At 40.6% G+C, this 10,887-nt stretch overlaps 1 pseudogene; it reads right to left on the reverse strand.

The window, feature by feature from the left end:
• Positions 1 to 530: 530 nt before the first annotated feature.
• On the reverse strand, positions 531 to 5,608 carry LOC118808963 (annotated as a pseudogene).
• Between the last annotated feature and the right edge of the window lie 5,279 nt (positions 5,609 to 10,887).

Raw genomic sequence — 10,887 nt, forward strand, 5'->3', positions numbered from 1 at the left:
GTCCAAGGTCCAAACATAATGAAATGGTTAAGATGTAAACAAAGTCATTCAGAGTAGTTTAATGTGAAATGCTCTGAGTTTGTTTACAGTGGTGGTGATAGGAACCAGGCGACTTAAGTGTTTAATGCTTTAGTGTTTAAGTCTTAATCTAAAAGCTGCATCGCAGAAAGTTAATACCTGAAATGGACACAAATACATTGCCTGAGGCCTGAGGCTTTGTTGAACAATACTCTTGAGATAATAAATTTGGCATAAAATGTATTTTTTAAAAGATATTTATGGCAAAGAGGTACATGCAGGACATTGTATTTATTGAAAAACAAAAGCCCAAATGTACACAGGGAAAATTTAAGAGAAATGCTTGAACCATACACTGTATGAACATATTTACAATCATGAGCACGTGGGGCAATATACTGTGGTCATTGCATGTTCTTTGCATATATATATATATGTATATATATATATATATGTATATATATATATATATATATATATACACCGCATCTGTGGCACACAAAGCTATTTTTTTATCTCTTGGTGCACACAGTTGGCACCTCTTTCTTTTGACTCCTCCTTCTCTGGTTGCTGTGGATGTTGCTGCTGTTGCTTGCATGTCTCTCACCAATGCAGCAGAGGATGGTGTTCGTGGAAGTTGTCGGCGCCCTGAGGGGCTCCACCATACTTTTGCCAAGCTCTTCAAGGAACAGTCTCCTCTTGTAGCTTTTCCCCTCCTTCCAGCCTGGATTGATCTCCCTCCAAACCACAAGCATTATAGGGCGACACATCAATGATGTTGAAAAACACCACCATAGGCTAAGGTGCCGTCATTCTTTTGCAGGAGTATGTGCCAGTAAACTACAAAGGTGCAATAATCAGTAAATAACAGTGCATACAATTGATATTTCATGTCTTATTTCATAGTAACATGAAACACACATGCACTGTTTATAATTTAGCACATGTAAAACATATTTACACATTCAAATGGAAATAACTGATTCCATATTGTTCGCGAATTTACTGAACATTTTACTAAACATTGTGCCTTATTTTTGTAATGCAGATAAAATAATCTGTGCAGGGTTGTCATCAGAAGCACATTCTTATTTTTCTTTGGGGTGTAGGACACAAGAGTGTGTGTGTCAGTAAAGGCAAATCTGGAGGAAAAGCTCTCCCTATCCTTGGTTGTCAGTAAAGCAGGAGGCAACTCAGGCTTGTTTTTCCTTATTGTTCCGACCATGGTCAGTTGTCTTTGGAGCAGCTCCTGACCCAGGGCATAGCTAGTGAAAAAATTATCACAGGTAATGTTGTGTCCTTGTAGCCCTGCTGTCATTTCTAGGACCACCCTCTTCCCCTGATTTTTCTCAGGAACTCCATCAGCTGGTTTGCCTGTGTACACTTGCATGTTCCAGGCATAACTTGTCTTCACATCACATGCTGCCCATATCTTTATACCATACTTAGATGGTTTGTTTGGCATATGCTGCTTGAATGGGCCCCGTCCCCTAAAACTGACGAGACGCTCACCAACAGTGATGTCAGGACCTGGTTTGTAAATGAGTGGCAGGCGCTCCACCCACTTCTGCTACACTTCCCTGATTGGTGCCAGCTTGTCGTGTTCACGACGGGCTGCTCTTGTGTGGCGGACATTAAAGTGAATCACACGTGACAGGATATGGAAGGTCTACAAAGACATTGTAGCACGGAAAATTGCCTGATCAGTGTCTGCATCCCATAAGCTGGATGCAGATTCAGTACGGGATGTGTAGACACCACACAAAGTCAACAAACCCATGTAGGCCTCAATATTCACTTGGTCTGTCTCCTTCCAGGCATCTCCATAAACACTTCTCCCCTCCAGGTTTGTCATGTTCATGACTATGGTTAAAATGAGGTCCGTGAGGAAAAGTTGAAAACAGGATTTGATGTCATCAACTCGAGATATCGCATATCGCGTTGGCCCTGGGGTCATCCTGATGACATTTTCACTTGGAAGCTGACCTCTTCTCTCAGGTGGGGATGACACCCAGGGAAGATTTCCATTTTTGGACCGAAAGGAGGCCACAACTTCAGCTGGGTCTTCTTCATCATCAGTGTCTGAGTCTTCCTCCTCTGGGTTGTACTCTGTGTCATCTTCAACCTCTGACACTTCCTCCTCGAAGGCCTCCTCACTGTCAACCTGGCTTCTCTCCTCCTGATCATGGTCATGATCAAATACGAGGTCCAGAGCTTCAGATGCTGTATATCTCTTGGCCTTTGTGCTGTCACAGACTGAACTGTGAGCACGGACTCAGAAAAGCTTTCTATAGCAGAGCTGCGAGAAAGTTGTACGAGTGAAACAATTTTACAGTTTTGTTTATCAACTGGTGGTGCTCCCGTGGGATAAAATCTAGATTGTCAACTGGTTCCTGTGGGGGTTGCCATGGATGCCAAAAAGGGGCATAAGATGTGTGTATGTGTGTGTGTGTGCACATGTGTGTGTCTGCTCAAAGACACCTACATGTTGAGGTGTGAGAAAGGAGAGTAGATATGTGCTTGAGCTCTGTTTTATACACTAACTGTAGTCTTACAGATTCATTTTCAATAACCGGTCATTTTTGACTGGGAACACCATGGGTGTGTACAAGTTCCATTATACACACAATTTTTTATAACAATATTTCAGATTTATTGTAGGTGTTCAAATACCATGTGTGAACAAAGTCATGGAACCTCATGACAAACAGATGAAATTTACTACACTTTTTAAAGAGGAAACTTGTAAATCGGTCAGATTTGACTGGAACACAACAGGAGGGCTAGCGGAAAAATATCATAACTACATTATCTAAACTTAATGTTTCTCAGTAAAGAGTAATATAATTCAAATGGAATAAATAGGATGGAAAGAAAGAAAGAAAGAAAGAAAGAAAGAAAAGGAATTCTGGTGAAAAAATAGATATAGCATATAGCACAAGTTTAAGAAAGCTTCAGATGATTTACAGATAAATAAATTGTGGAAAAATAATGATATACTTTTGAATGTGTTTTGTTTAATTCTATTAATTTTAGAAGTATATACCCACCGGTTTCCCTATAAAGCCAGAAATTGGAGTGAGAATCTGCAAACTGTCACTTCTGACACCCTGTTTATTTATCCTTTGTGCAGCATAAAGAGCCCTTTGACAGTCTGCGCTCCAGTCAGCTCTGACTTGGCTGGAATGTGTGTGTGGTGAGGGTCCAGTCACAGGGCTTTTCTTCTCTTTAGCCAGTTCTCACAGCCTGAGCAGCTGAATTGAGTGTAACTGTTCTCAGTTCTCCCTCTGCTTTTGTTTTGATCTCTAAATGCATCTTTCCACCATCTAATATTTGCTTTTCTGCATTGGTCCTGAATTCTAAACAGTTTTTTTTATTTTTAGGTGATCTCAACTTGACAGTGTGATCCCCTTACCAAAAATGTAGCTGATTAGCTAAGACCTGTCTGAAGTTTGCTTGTTTAGTTTTGTGCTGGAGCTACAAGGCTAATGTCTCTAACAAGTCATGATGGCTTGTACCTCATCATTTAACACCGTTCACACTGCACTGAAAAACAGCATTACCTTAGTGGTGGCAAACAAGTACAAAATGACTTCTTACAAGGTGATTTACAAGGTTGTTAAATTAAACAATGCTGTGTAATGAGGTGTTTGGCTGCCACACGCTTATTATTTTGTGAATGGTCTTATTATGTGAATGGTATTATTATGAATGATCTTTCTGTATTGTGCTTTTGTTGAGCTCTTCACTGATGTCCACACCCCAGAAAGGGTAGATTAGAGTAAAAGATCACATTAATAGTACATCACAAGCGTGTGAGCATATCGGGGCAGTAATCATATAGTCACTACTTTGTTTAAATTGTTCACCCAAATCCCCTCTTAAAACAGAGCCTACCAGAAACAAATCAGCCACTCACTGAAACTTTAGGCAACAATAGATCACATCACAATATATTTATTGATCATTTTGCATAGCAACTTGCCTTAAAGCTGCACAAAAAAAATTGATCAAGTTATGGGCAAACTGGGCACAAACCTGGGTTTGGTAGGGCTCTATTCATCTGTCTTTTCTGGTGGTCATGAATGATAGCCCAATGTTAACCCTGACAATTTTTCACAATCTGGTTTAATTTTGTAGGTCAGGTAGTGTGAGAGGAGAAATGAGTCAATCTTTAGCCTTCCGGTCAAGCTCTGGAGTGTTTGGAATGTGTTTGATGTGTTGATATTTACAACTCAAAATGATTCCTGTTGTCAGTGGATGGTCAGTGGAGCAACTGAATGAGTGATTTAAGAAACAGCCAATGACAGAACTAGAAGAGAGATGTGCATGCACTCTATCGTATGAATAACAGACCATGAAGACCAAGGAGCTGCTTGTTGAGTTCAGGCAAATGATCACTCTCTTTACAAATTCAAGTCAGCAGCCAATTTCCAGTTTGTAGTAAAATATTTCTCCAGCTCTGATTGTAATATCTGCATTTCAACCTCATATTCATCCCCAGCTTGAGTTTTCTGCATAAAAGCACAACCAGGTGTAGTTTAGCTTTGTTAGTGTGTTTGCCTCACAACAAAATAACAGGAAGTTATGTTACAAACAGTGTGATGCTCTCCATTTTTGAAATCTTTTAAAGTCGTGTAGAGCAGACCGAGCTTTACATGCAGCTCTACAAAGGCAGCATACTAACTGTAGTGTTGGACACGTGACCACCATAACAGCTTTTATTTATATGTTTTTTTGGGGTTTTTTTTCTTTACACAGTCTAAACACACAAAACTAAAATCAGATTATCTAAATATATGATTACCCCCCCACACTACCCACCCCCAAACTCAATGCATGTGTATATTTACACTGCCTTATAGATTTAAAATAAATTCACTTAAACAGTTTTCTGGAAAGAAGGATCTTAAATGAAATATGTCTGTTGAGTATGATATGATTGGTTAAATTATTTATCATTTATTTGTTGTCCATTTAAAACAACATTTAAAATAACCGTCTGGGGTTTAAAGAGATTTCCCAGATTTTTGCTTAAAAATCTTAAATTCTTAAAAAAAAAAAATCTTAAAATCCTTTAAAATCTTAAAATCACCTTTAAGGGTACATAATGGCCATGTGTTTCATATCAAAATGCTCTGTTATCTTCGTCAATACTTTGCAAAACTGCTGCAGCGGCTTCATGGCTGTAAACTCATTGCACACCGTTTCAAATGTGCCTCTGGTGTCGAATGAATGAAGAATGAAGAGTGTACAATGTGATGGGTCAGTCCTTAGTTTCACACAAAATGTAGGCAAGCACATGAATTCACCAATTACACATTGTGAGAGGCAGATGAATTATAGATTGATCTTATAGGTTGTTTACGGAAATAATGGACATTGTGTTCTCCTGGCCTAAGAAGTAAAGGACCATCCCAATTGTTACCGGCCTAAAGTTCAAAATCCATGGTCTGTCATGGTAATGGGGAGTATCAGAGCCCATGGCATGGATAGCTTGCACATCTGTGAAAACACCTTTAACACTGACAGATATAGACACATTTTGGATCTGCCGCTTCCAGACGATGTCCTTTTCAGGGACGTCCATATTTCGACATGACAGTGTGGAGCCACACTCTATATGGGTTGCAACATCACAGCTCCATATTCAGAGAGTGCGGGTGAAGACTGAGCTGCGTGCAGTCCAAAACTGTCTTTCAAATGCAAATGCAAAATAAGACAACTAAGGCCCCAAATGGTTGCACAGCTTATATGAAAACTTTCATAATGGAAGAATGACAAAAAAAATTCTACTTTCAAAACTGAATCAACTGGTGTCTTCAGTTTCCAAATGATGATTTAGTGCTGTTAAAAGGAAAGGTGATGTAACACAGTGATAAATATGCTCCTGTCCCAACTTTTTTGGAACGTTTTGCATGCATCAAATTTGGAATGAGTATATATTTCAAAAATAAATTAAGTTCATAAGGTTAGGTCTTTCTATATGGTTTTCAATTTAAAACAGATCAAACAGAAATGACTACTATTGTTTTACATACTGTCCCAAAAAAATAGATTTACATTCAATGCACAGTCTGTATTGAAAGGTTCATGTCTGCAATTCTGACATTATTCAGTTGTCACAAAAAATGACTAAAGCCATGGCAAAAACATAAATAATAAAGAATCTTTCTGCAAAACAAGACTCTGCACACAACCACAACTTTCCAAATTTAAATCACAATATGGGTTCTCTAATGCTTACAAACACAGATGTGGTTATCGTTCAAGAGTTTAGTATCTGCACTTTTGGCAGAATTTCTCTGCTTGTGTCATTGAGCTATGAATGAGAAATAATTCATATCAAATTACACCATGTTTTTGTTATTGCCGGTGATGACTTCGACTCTGAGGGCTCTGAGGGTTTATTTCTTCAGGACAAATCTACACTATGAGAGACTGATCAGCAGTGCTGAAATATAAGCACTCTCTCTTTTGTGACCCCTGCATTTCAAAGTGACCTACTGCTATTACTGTGGTGAGATGAAGGTTTTGCATTTGAAGATCAGAGTTGATGACAGTCAGTCACACACAGTCTGTCAATGACAACCAGTGGGGTCAGTCTAACGAAGAAGAGGACAGACAGCACACATCCTTCGTACTGTATTTCAAAACAGCCACACAGTCCTGCAGAAGGTTATGCTATCATGTGCTATCAGGGGCGAAACGCATGACCTCTATCTGTCTTCTGGCAGTTCAGCCAGGCAAGTGACAACCTGTCGATACAACATACCCAACATAAATATAAATACATTGTACTCTTAAAGTGATGCTGTGGAACAACTACTGGTTCTGTATAGAACCAATTGGAACATTTGTTGTTGAATATCAGAACTGATTATAATCAATTACAAAGATAGATTTCATATTTGTACCTTTTTATAACTTTTATTAAAGTATCATCACTGAGTCATGCTAAAATATGGTGTATGTGTGCTGCTGCGAGTCACCCTGTAAAGCCTGAAATAATCATTCAAAAGTCAGAGATTTCAAGTAGGATTTCTCAGGATTTTTTCAGACCACGTCATGTGTCTTTACATATAAACATCACTTGCAGAGGCTCAAAAAGAAGGTCTGGCTCTATGTTTATGTCTCAAATGCAAAATCAATATTATACTGATGAAGATATGATGACAATAGAAGGTCATTCACTTACATCCATGGAAGACATGTCCTTCACCAAGTTTTGACGGACTTCTCTTTGAAATAGAAGGTCATTACTCTTGCAATCACCCGATTCATCCACTCAGGGAAGGGTTCTTGAAGCATAATCAGCATCACAAAATGTTCTTTCACACATTGCTTGCAATTATACATTTCCACCAGAGACGTTCCCTAATTAATGTAGCTTTATATAGAAAAATAATATAAACATCCAAGACCAGGCAAATGGAGTCAATGCAGCTTCAACAAAACTACAACAGAAAAGTGCTGAGGACTAAAGGGACCCAGTGACAGAGATGGCACCCTGAAAGGTACAGTTTAGCACTTTTTTTCTGAGAGTGTAGTACTTATTATTGATTAACTCTGACAACAGAACTGATTGAGTGCAGTGTCTCAGACACTGGACTGTGTGTAATGTAATAGCCTATTTTTTTCCCCTCCCTGATTATGTTTACTCAACAGAGTCAGGACTCAAAGAGCTACAGTTGGAATTATAACGTGTCAGGCTGAACGTTTGTGGAGTCGGTACAGACATACAAATGAAAGCAGCTGAGTAAACAGGAATGGCAATTAGAGCAATTTACAGATGTGCCACTGCCTGTACAGTCACTGAACTTACTGAGACCAGATCACCTTCAGCCATTTTACAGAGAGAGAGAGAGAGAGAGGAAGAGAAAGAGAGGAAGAAGGACAGGAGAGGGAGAAGGAGAGGGAAAGAGAGAGACAGAGACAGGAGAGGGAGAGAAGGAGAGAGAGACAGAGAGTGGAGGTAGACAGAAAGAGAGAGGCAGACAGAGACAGGAGAGAGGGAAAGAGGAAAGGGAAGATGGAGAGAGGAGAGAGGGAGAGAGAGGAGAGGCAGACAGAGAAAAGAGAGAGATGGAGAGGGAGGAGAGAGAGGAGAGACAGAAAAGGGAGATAGAGAGAGAGAGGAGAGACAGAGGAGAGAGAGACAGCAAGAGAGAGACAGGAGAGGGAGAAGAAGAGAAGGAGAGAGACACAAACAGAAAGAAAAGAGAGAGAGAGAGAGAGAGAGAGAGAGAGAATAATTAAGAAGAAAACATGTTATTCTCTTATTTTAAAATGAGACTGAACTCAGAAAACAGTCAATATAAAATCACATCTTAATAGTAAACACAAATTGATTTAGAAAGTTATCAAATTTGGCAAGGAAACATTAAGAAATGTTAAAAATAGTCTAGCATAGCAGTTTTACCAGACAAACTCGGGAGAAAAGCAGAGGACAAAGGCCAGAACAGAAGAGAGGGCTAAGGAAGGGAGAACAGGAGAAAGAACATTTAAACCTCTTGGAATGAACAAGAAGACATCCACAGGGACAACAGAGACAGGAAAACAGGGATCAGGCAACTAACAGAGAGAAGGACTGGAATAATGAAACCAGCAGGCAGATCTGTTCTCCTCCACATTAAGGGTAAGGAAGCACCTGCCATAGCTGAATACTGTGGATGAATGTTTAACACAGCTGTATTTGACATGGTCCTGAAAGAAGTTAAATCGTCAGAAATAGAGCTAATACCATTAGTTTGCAATAAAATACTGTTAAAGATTTTAGCTAAGCTGCTAGTGCTGTGAAAGTCACATTTGAGCCCCTTGTCCAGAGTGGTCAGTTATGCCCCTCCCCTGAGTGGTCAGTTAGGCTTCTGGCATTTTTGAAAAAAGGAAACACTGTATCAGAATAGCTGTAGCTGCAGCAGTAGGCGGAGCCAGAGAGTTTGAGTTCCCTGCAGACACTCATTCTCAGAGCTGCAGCAGCAGTACAAGCCAAAAACACAGAGGGAAAATCTAGAAACCTTATTTAAAGACTTTAGCCTAATTAACGGGAAAAATCACCAACCTGCTGTTCTACACTGAACACACAGACATGTGGCCTTCAACTATCTATACTATAAAATACAGCCACATAACAAAGTGCGAAATCTCATAGATTCCTTAGTAGAGCAGTCAACACATATCAGAACGGGACAGTCTTGAGGCAAGGAAGTGAAGCTGCACTGATACAGTTGAAGAAGCCTTCCACTCTCAAAGAACAGTGTGAAAGTGAGACAACAGTAGTCCCCTCTGAAACACACAGTGCAGAGAGAGAAACAGACCCCCGCCCCCCACAGCCACGCCACTGCTGCAGAAGACACAGTCCCCTCAGACAGTACTACCTCTGCCCTGAGCCCACAACTCCACACCACCTTAGCACAGTGCAGAGACAGCCTCTCCCTGCTCACCTCAGAGATCAGCTCAGCAGAACCAAACACCAGCTGTAGGTGACAGTGCAGGAGCTGAGGAGGAAACATAGATAGCCTGCTTGAGGACTCACTGAGAAGACAACTAGAAAAGTGCAAGGACAGTGCAAAAAAAGGGGCTGAAAAGAGAGCTGTCAGGCCTCAGACAGGAGATACACCACTGAGACACTATCATGGAGTTTCTCAAAGCCCAGCCTCAGCCTGCTGTCCTGAACACTGCCCACGCTGAGCATGCCCAACCTACTCTGAGCCCTACAGAACCCACTCCCAGCACCATTAAGCCAGCCAACACCCAGATGATGCCCACACAACCTCAGTCACACCCACAGCCTCTGACAAAGAAGCAAAGAAACAACAAGCAGACCGAATTCTCACCACTCAAACCCAAGACCCACAGACCAGCAGGACAGGGGCACTGCAAAGAGACTCATTGATTCTAATGGAAGATTCCTACAAGAAAAGAAGCTTTTCTTTAAACAGAAAACTTCAAAGAAATGGTGCCCACGAGCATAAGATGCAAATCAAATCCTCTTTGACAATATCCTTGACAAGCCTGCCTGCATCATCATCCACACAGGCACAAATGACTTTAGAGCAGAACAGGAGAGAATCAGAGGACTGGGCTGCAGAGCACAGCACAGAAAGCCACAGACACAGCAGCACCGCAGCTATGCTGATGCCCTCAGAGGAGCACCTGCCACTCATGACATGGGTGAGATCAAGTAGTTATTGTAGTACATCTGCACTAGACTCATGTAAAAACTGTACAGGAGCTCCAGGGGCACTACACCCACAAACAAAAAAAACAGATATTCATTGTGCATAAGGTGTTACTGATTTATATTAAGACTAGACTATATCAAGTTAGTTTGTAGAATATCCAAGTCAAGTTCATCAGGCTTTGGCTTGAAAAATGATAAGTGGTGATTTTTAAAATTGTATCAAAGACCTCAACATCATCATCCTACAGGAGATGTGGTGCAAGGCTGACACTGTCACTCACTGTGCCAGAAAATACAGAGAAATTATAGTACCGTCCCAAGAGCTGAGCACAGTATGCCAAGGCAGATGATTAGGAGGACTAATAATCTTGTACAGTTCAAATGTACATCAATGTGTAGACGTTGTAAAAACAGGAAAATCCAAAACACTATAATGCCTTCACATAAGGACCTATTCCTCTGCGCTATATACACCCCCCCCCCAGAGCATCCCCCTACTACTCTGAACACATGTCTACTGAGTTGAGCAGAAAGATGTGCCATTTCCAGGCCCAGTGAAATGTGCTTGTCTGCGGTGATTTGAATGCCAGAACAGGGACACAACCTGACTTCATACATACACCAAAAGATAATTTTACTACAAAGAAAATGTATTTTATTAGCAACAATCCTCTTCATCCCCACAG

Source organism: Colossoma macropomum, unplaced genomic scaffold, assembly GCF_904425465.1.
Source record: "Colossoma macropomum unplaced genomic scaffold, Colossoma_macropomum, whole genome shotgun sequence".
Classification (NCBI taxonomy): Eukaryota; Metazoa; Chordata; class Actinopteri; order Characiformes; family Serrasalmidae; genus Colossoma; species Colossoma macropomum.